Source organism: Mytilus edulis, chromosome 2 (assembly GCF_963676685.1).
Source record: "Mytilus edulis chromosome 2, xbMytEdul2.2, whole genome shotgun sequence".
NCBI lineage: Eukaryota > Metazoa > Mollusca > Bivalvia > Mytilida > Mytilidae > Mytilus > Mytilus edulis.
The window spans coordinates 26,201,817-26,209,185 of record NC_092345.1 but is presented as its reverse complement, the minus strand read 5'-3'; positions in this window follow the sequence as shown (position 1 = coordinate 26,209,185).

The following is a 7,369-nucleotide window of genomic DNA, read 5'->3' as shown; positions in this document are numbered from 1 at the left end:
GAAAAGAGATTAATTCAGTTGAGGTACTAGATTACACATACAGGAATTTACTAATAAATGGTATTTTACTTCAATATTCGGAGGTATTAAGAAATGAGTATGATTGCCATACTTATATGATCTTGTTGCATGAAACTATACTACTTAATTACAACGTACAGCCACCAATATAAGAATAATATGATGTTGTACAGTGTACTTCAATCTTGCCTTCAGTAACTGCTAGCATTCGTTGATACAGTATTGTTTGTTATTGTTTTCAATTTGTATATGCTTGTCAACTTGTGTTATTGTTTTGTCTATCATATCGTTATCTAGAGTTGGGTGTTTTTTCTATACTAATCGTTATTGTAAACTATGTTCTTTTAGTAGTTTCTGAAATGAAGATCTTTGAAACAGAAATTCAAATTATAATAACTCTTTAATAAATCAATATACTAGATAATATAAACATGTTGGGTGTATTTTAGTCTTAAAATTAATGCCGTCTAATTAACTATCGAGATGACCTCCTAAAACTACCAACGGACACATTACATGCATGGTATAATCATTAACATAGATATAAAAAGATAACAACATCGTGCAATTGACTTTTTTCATGTCTGTTTGATTTCATATTATTATGAGAAAAAATAATAAATTTTCGATTTTACCTGTATCAGAACGTTTTTTTGTGGAACGAATCAGTTAATCAAATAATTTACCTTTGTTTCACTTTCAGTGTTTACATTCTTTCTTTTAATAATTTGACACGCATTATTCATGTGTAATCCATCTTTAGCGAAGGGGTTAAACTGAAGTTCACATGAATACGGATTTCATGAAGTGGAATTATTCACTTGCAAGTGAAAAATTCATAATCGATGTTTCTTAGCTTATTTTGAAAAAAATGAACCATACTTGCTGCTAAAAGCGTATTTTTATTATTTCACTATTTCACTTTCATTAATGATTGAACAAAAAATCATAATGTATTATTTTTTTATCTCTTTCGTGGCTAGTTTCTCTTTAAAACTAAAATAATTGATCTATTAACCAATCGATGAATTACTAGTGGTACTTCTCTCATTGGAGCATATGCTCAAGCTTATCAAGTTTTGTGAAGGTTAGACAAATCGATCAATAAATACCATTTGTAAACCAAATTTGCGGCTCAATTTTAGTGTATCAATTGCGGCCTCAAAATCGAGAGGAGTTGTTATCATCTCATGGAGCATTATCTAATCAAATTTAGAAAATGTTTCTCATAATTATGATTTTAAAGATAATATCTGGATAGCAAATTTTAGCAGAAATATTAGTGTAACAAAAAGTCAATAGGAGTCGTTTCCTTCCCACAAGTCATTAACAAACCAAGTATGCTAAAAGTTGGATGTAGGCTTAAGGGTTACAAATGTACAACTGGAAACCAAACTTTTAGTCAATCAATACCTTGTGTGAAACTGACCTTATAAATATCGAACATAAAATCAAAAGGCTTCGTCTCCTTCTATAGCCTTTAACAATTAATTTTGGTAAAAGCTTGACATATGGTACACAAGGTCAATGTACAGCAAACTTAAGGTCTAAGGTCAGTCTAATTAAAACACAGAACTCTGATTCCGCTCTACTGTCTAAAACACAGAACTCTGATTCCGCTATACTCCTATCTAAAACACAGAACTCTGATTCCGCTATACTCCTATCTAAAACACAGAACTCTGATTCCGCTATACTCCCATTTACAACACATACCTCTGATTTCGTTACACTCCATATGAGTATAACTAAATCAGAAACCCATGTTTTAATCAGACTGGGTTGAAGGTCACAGTACGGGGTGACTGTGGCAAAACATTTTCTAAAAAATCTAAAAGCCTGAAAAGTTATTTGTCATTGCACATAAACGACACAAAGTGCCATTTTGTAGTCTATCATTGCCCATAATCCGTGTACAGAAAATGTCTAAGTCGTCAAAAAATATCAAGAAAAAAATAACAGTGGTCTTCGAGTCCTGATTAACAGAGCCATACAACGTTTTAATAAAACATTTGTTGTCTTGTGACTGTAAATGTTGTTATACGGTATCTGTTTCCCATCTGCTGTTTTCTTTGTTTTAAAATATGTTTTTAAATCATTTTCTTATCTGTTGTTTATTAAGTTTCTCATCTGTTGTTCCATCAGTTCTCATCTATTATTTCATAAGGTTTAAACCCATTGTTACATCATTCATTTGCTGTTTTATCAGTTTGCATCTACAGTTTCGTTTATTTCGCATCTGTTGTTTCGTATGTTTCATCAATTTCTTATTTGATGTGTTTTCCATATGTTGTGTTACATCAGTGTGTCATCTGTTGTAACATCAGTGTGTCATCTGTTGTAACATCAGTGTGTCATCTGTTGTAACATCAGTGTTTCATCTGTTGTAACATCAGTGTGTCATCTGTTGTTACGTCAGTGTGTCATCTGTTGTTACTTCAGTTTGTCATCTGTTGTAACGTCAGTGTGTTATTTGTGGTTACATCAGTGTGTCATCTGTTGTTACATTAGTTTGTCATATGTTGTTTTATTTGTTTTACGTCTGTTGTTAATTTGTTACACCAGTTTCTCATCTGTTTGATTTATTTCTCCCCTGTTGTTTCATTAGTTTTATATCTGTTGTTACATCAGATTCTCGTCTGTAGTTTCAATTATTTCTGTTTATCATCTGTTGTTACAATTGTTTCTGTTTCTCATCTGTAGTATTAATTGTTTCTCGTCTGCAGTTTCAATTGTTTCTCGTCTGTAGTTTCAATTGTTTCTCGTCAGTAGTTTCAATTGTTTCTAATCTGTTGTTTCAATTGTTTCTCGCTTGTAGTTTCAATTGTTTCTCGTCTGTAGTTTCAATTTTTTCTCATCTGTAGTTACAATTGTTTCTCATCTGTTGTTACAATTGTTTCTCGTCTGTTGTTTCAATTGTTTCTCATCTGTAGTTACAATTGTTTCTCATCTGTTGTTACAATTGTTTCTGTTTCTCATCTGTAGTTACAATTGTTTCTCGTCTGTAGTTTCAATTGTTTCTCATCTGAAGTTACAATTGTTTCTCGTTTGTAGTTTCAATTGTTTCTCATCTGTAGTTTCAATTGTTTCTCATCTGTAGTTACAATTGTTTCTCATCTGTAGTTACAATTGTTTCTCGTCTGTAGTTTCAATTGTTTCTCATCTGTAGTTATAATTGTTTCTCGTTTGTAGTTTCAATTGTTTCTGATTGTTTCTCATCGGTAGTTACAATTGGTTCTCATCTGTAGTTTCAATTGTTTTTATCTGTAGTTTCAATTGTTTCTCATCTGTAGTTTCAATTGTTTTTATCTGTAGTTTCAATTGTTTCTCATCTGTAGTTACAATTGTTTCTAATCTGTAGTTACAATGGTTTCTCGTCTGTAGTTTCAATTGTTTCTCATCTGTAGTTACAATTGTTTCTCATCTGTAGTTATAATTGTTTCTCGTTTGTAGTTTCAATTGTTTCTGATCTGTAGTTTCAATTGTTTCTGATCTGTAGTTTCAATTGTTTCTGATCTGTAGTTTCAATTGTTTCTCATCTGTAGTTACAATTGGTTCTCATCTGTAGTTTCAATTGTTTTTATCTGTAGTTTCAATTGTTTCTCATCTGTAATTTCAATTGTTTTTATCTGTAGTTTCAATTGTTTCTCATCTGTAGTTTCAATTTTTTCTCACATTTTATTTCCTAACATTCTCATCTTTTTTTTTTTTTATTAGTTTTCCATTTGTTGTTTCACGATTTTCTCATCTGTCGTTTTATTTGGTTTAGCTGTTGTTTCATTATTTCTTGTCTGTTGTTTTGTCAATTTTTCAACTCTAGTTTCATCAGTGTTGTTTTCTGTTGCTTCTCAGTTTATTTGTAGAGTAATTATTAATATAATCTGTTGTTTCATCCGTGTATATTACCTTCACTGGTGATCTCATAGGTGAAATTGTCGTAGATTTGTCACTTGTTTAGAAGTACCAATGACAACTCTAAAACAGATCCATGCATCCATTGGATCATCAGTGAAAGTGACACACGGCTGGAAGCACATACACTCATCATAGATACCAGGATTGAAATTTTATATTTACGCCAGACGCGCGTTTCATCTACAAAAGACTCATCAGTGACGCTCAAATAAAAAAATGTAATATTATATTTATAATTACTCTAAATATCAGCACAACAATGTAAAAACTGCAATATTTTTTTTATCTTCCCTAGCCTGGATTCGAACTCATTCTATTGGGATATCGAGACAACACCGCCTACACTATGGCCAGCGCTCTAGACCACTCGACCATCTAGGCTGAACTAATAACTCAGCATTCGATAGCCGAGTGTTACCTTTCCTCGTCACTATAAGAGTTTTAAATACGAAATCTCAAAGATTATCTATAGTATAATTGTCCCAGAGATCATCAAGGAATTGAAATAGCCATCACGACTGTGCAAGGATGTGTTAAAAGTAAACAGTACATTGACTTATAGATGTCATTTTCAGCTATTTGTCATTGGCTTATTGTTTAGCCACATGACATTCTGCACCAATTTCCTCAAATTGTTTAAACTGCTTCAGCTTAGTTGTTCATCAATATCCATACATATGGATTCATATTTGAATTTGTGCACTACTAATTAAGATTAAGAATAAACTTTTGAAATGCACATATGGCTCATACTTAAAATGTCCTAACAGTAGATCAACAGAAGATCATAATACTAGTAGTCCTTATAAAACAAATATGAACTCTATGAGATTGTGTTGATTTCTGACAAATAAATGAGATTTTCTTACAGATATTTATCTACTTCCAAATCAAATATACACACGTACCTTTTGATTCCATGGAAACATCGAAATGGTGTTCCTTTATTGACTTTTTAAATAATATGTTATTGACATCAAATACAAATCCAGATTATGCAACACAATCCAATTCTCCCTATTATACATGTGAATCTGATTTAGTTCATTTCAAGTCAGAAAATTAATCAATAGTTGATTTTAGTTTTATCAATTTGCAGTCTGATAAAACACAACTTGTCGATTTAATGTTCAGCTTAACACAAGGCATAAACACTGCATAGTTGAAACAGGTAGGTTGACCTCTATATGTAATTTACCCCTCTCTACTTAGTAGCAGAGACTTTTATAGTTTTTACCTGTCCGCCTGTCAATGCACCAAACAGTTTGTCATGCATTTTTGTTTCAAGATGCTAGCACAATTTCTTTACTTTGTATTGGAACTATACTTGGATACATAGTAGTAACACATAATGAGAGGAAGATTCCTATACAATTTTAGGTCACCATGTTAAAGGTCAAGGTGGTAGTTAAATAAGCACCATTTGTCCAGAAAATGGTTTCTAGATGCTAAATTAATCAAATGCTGACACAGAGATATGTCTTGCCAATCAGCATAAATCTCAGAAAAAAGACAATTGATTGACAGCAACATTGGTTATCAATTAAGTCCTTGGACCATGATCTAGTGGTCACAGCTTGAAAATGGTCGACCCTCTGAGATGTTCAGACAGTAATATAACTTTATCATACAATATATCATTGATATATCCCAAGTAAATTCTATCAAACTAACTTAAGCAGGAAACTTAACATCGAAAAATTCTTATCAAGTCAAAGTTACTGGACAATGCCCTAGAGGGCAGGGCCTCAAAATAGTTGTCAAACTGATATGTACTAGTAGTAATGTATCTTCTATGTAAATATCACAAGTAGTTTCAATCAAACTAACTTAAGCAGAAAACTTTAACAAGAGTGCACACGCTGAAATGTCTCGCCTTCTATACTAAGCATTGATATTATGTTGATAGTCCTAAGTATAAAGCTAAGCTTTAATACAACGGTCACATAAACTTAACATTAACCAAGATAACTAAACAAAGACCAATGAACCTTGAAAATGAGGTCAAGGTCAGATGAACCATGCCAGGCAGACATGTACAGCTAACAATGCTTCTATGCAACATATATAGTTGACCTATTACTTATAGTTTAAGAAAAATAGACCAAAACACAAAACTTAACACTGTGCAATGAACTGTGAAAATGAGGTCACGGTCAAATAAAACCTGAGAACTGACATAAAGATCATAAAATATTTCCATACACCAAATATAGATGACCTATGGCATATAGTATTAGATAAAAAGACCAAAACTCAAAAACTTAACTTTGACCACTGAACCATGAAAATGAGGTCAAGGTCACATGACACCTGCTAGTTGGACATGTACACCTTACAGTCCTTCCATACACCGAATATACTAGCCCTATTGCTTGTAGTATCTGAGATATGGACTTGACCACCAAAACTTAACCTTGTTCACTGGTCCATGAATTGAGGTCGAGGTCAAGTGAAAACTGTCTGACAGACATGAGGACCTTTTAAGGTACGCACATATCAAATATAGTTATCCTATTACTTATAATAAGAGAGAATTCAACATTACAAAAAATCTGATTTTTTTTTTTTTCAAGTGGTCACTGAACCATGAAAATGAGGTCAAGGACATTGGACATGTGACTGATGGAAACTTCGTAACATGAGGCATCTATATACAAAGTATGAAGCATCCAGGTCTTCCACCTTCTAAAATATAAAGCTTTTAAGAAGTTAGCTAACACCGCCGCCGCCGGATCACTATCCCTATGTCGAGCTTTCTGCAACAAAAGTTGCAGGCTTGACAAAAATATTACACGCTGGAGCTGAGGCTGCGACATTCATCAAAGGAAAGACAAATACAACATATGGAATTGAAATAAAATTGAGAATGGAAATGGGGAACGTGTCAAAGAGACAACAACCTGACCATAGAACAGCAGAAGGTCACAAACAAGTCTTCAGTGCAACGAGAAATTCTATTTATGATCACACATAAGAAGACAAGAGTGCACACACTGAAATGTCTCGCCTTCTTTACTAATCATTGATATTATGTTGATAGTCCTAAGTATAAAGCTTCATTAACCAAGTAGCTAAACAAAGACCAATGAACCATGAAAATGAGGTCAAGGTCAGATGAACCATGCCAGGCAGACATGTACAGCTAACAAAGCTTCCATACAACAAATATAGTTGACCTATTACTTATTATAGTTTAAGAAAAATAGACCAAAACACAAAAACTTAACACTGTGCAATGAACCGTGCAATTGAGGTCATGGTCAAATAAATCTGCGGGACTGACATATAGATCATAATATATTTCCATACACCAAATATAGCTGACCTTTGGCATATAAAATTACATAAAAAGACCAAAACTTAAAAACTTAACTTTGACCACTGAACCATGAAAATGAGGTCAAGGTCAGATGACATCTGCCCGCTAGAC